The sequence below is a fragment of the Pocillopora verrucosa genome, chromosome 12, assembly GCF_036669915.1.
Source record: "Pocillopora verrucosa isolate sample1 chromosome 12, ASM3666991v2, whole genome shotgun sequence".
In the NCBI taxonomy this organism is placed as follows: Eukaryota; Metazoa; Cnidaria; class Anthozoa; order Scleractinia; family Pocilloporidae; genus Pocillopora; species Pocillopora verrucosa.
Genome location: NC_089323.1, coordinates 3,411,793 through 3,413,790, shown reverse-complemented (window position 1 = coordinate 3,413,790; position 1,998 = coordinate 3,411,793). Strand labels below are relative to the sequence as shown.

At 35.0% G+C, this 1,998-nt stretch overlaps 1 pseudogene; it reads left to right on the top strand.

Annotated features, from left to right (window-relative positions):
• The first annotated feature begins 1,186 nt into the window (after nucleotides 1-1,186).
• On the top strand, nucleotides 1,187-1,790 carry LOC131783253 (uncharacterized; annotated as a pseudogene).
• The last annotated feature ends 208 nt before the right edge of the window (nucleotides 1,791-1,998 follow it).

Genomic DNA, 1,998 nt, shown 5'->3' with positions numbered 1-1,998 from the left:
CATATGCTAATAAGGCGCATGAACACCAATGAAAAAATGACGCAAAGAAAAATTTAAGGCAGTTATAGGATCATCCACAACCTACAAACACAAGGAACCTGAAACTGTATTTCTGTCATTTATTAATGCCTTTATTATCCTTGGAGACATGAAGGAACTCTTCTTGATAGTGATGACACTTATATATCTTAAATTTTATGGAGACCACGGTTAAAAATATTTGTAGAACACAACAAGAGAAATGTTTTGAACCAGATGCAGAAGCAGTAACAGAAGCACTAGAATGGCTAAGAAACAATCAAAATGACATAATCCACTCGTGGATTCCATTCAGTGATTCAGGAAAATGAAGACATTCAACTGGAGGCATCCAGATGAATCATTAGACCGGAGTCCAATCAACTGAACAACAACCATCACATCTAGGAAGAAGTTCACCCACTGGAAACAACATGGTCAAACTGGAATATCAGTGGCACCATCAACCCGCTGAAATATTAGATGATCAACTGAGGTCTCTATCAGATCCTTAAGGAAAAACAACACCAAGCATTATGACTATATAGTCCTGTCGTGGTGCAGGGGACCAAATAAAAAATTTGAACTGGCAGTGAAATCTAAAAAAGTTGAACCAATTTATCTATTTATTACTGGAGGTGGTGGTGTCAGGAAAAAGTCATCCTTATTAAGACAATCTATCACACTGTAAATCAAACACATTTAGCATATGGCGGTAATGGAATCCTGAGAATCATAACAGGTAACTATCAGTACCTACTGGAGTAGCTGCCTTTAACCATTAATGGAACAACAATAAATACTGCTTAAGCAATCCCTAAGAATAACCCCGTTGGATACACTGCCTGCCAATGTCCTATCCACAAAAGATCAAAAAAGAAACACAAATGAGACTATCATGATCAGAACTAAAGCTACTAGTAGTAGATGAATATATCTAATAGTGTCAATACTGCTTTAACATCATATTCACCAGCAGATTAAAAGAAATATTTGCTACCCTCTGATTCTCAATTATTTTGCTGGTTTAATTGTAATTGCTCTTGGTGATTATAATATCACTACCACCAATACAAAGAAACCTGTTTTTTGGGAAGACTATGAATGATGCTTTAAACCTTTACACACCCTTGGCATGTCTTATAAGATGATTGAGCTTACAGAGATTATGAGACAAAAAGATGACCAGCCATTTATTGAACAATTAAATGGATTCAGAACTGGTTCACAGACCAATGAAGATATTCAGTGCATTCAATCCAGGTCAACATGTCCATTGGATGATAACTACCCAAAAGATTCTTTACATATATGGGCTGAGAATAATCCTGTTACTCAGCATAACAATGCAAAACTAAAGCAAATACAAGACCATTATTTCAACTGACAGCCATTGATCAACATCCAGCCAATATTTGAAAACAAGATATTGATAGAGTACTAGCAACAGGAAGATCAGAGACAGGTAGACTTGATCATAACATCTTTGTCAAAGAAACAGCCAGAGTTATGTTAACCACTAATATTGACATAGCAGACAGGCTTATTCATGGTCAAATGGGTACAATTATCAAAATTGATATGAATAAGAACATAAAAAACCATCAATAATATATATTAAATTTGATGACAAATTGGCTGGAAAGGCCTTAATTGACAAATGCAATAATACCTTTGCTAAACAAAACAGATTGGTACCCATTGAACTGATCCTAGAAAGATTCAAGATAAGACCTGGTAAGCCATCATTGCCAGAAATAAAGCGAATGTAGTTCCCTATTACACTAGCATGGGCTTGCACTGTATATAAGGTACAAGGACCAACATTGCACAAAATTGTTATAAGTTTTGAACTTGTGAAATAAAGTTTTTTTTAACTATGGACAAGTTTATGTAGCAATAAGTCGATCTATAACCTTAAAAGGCATTTATATACTTGGACAGATAGAACACAGACATTTATGAACAAACCCTAAAGTA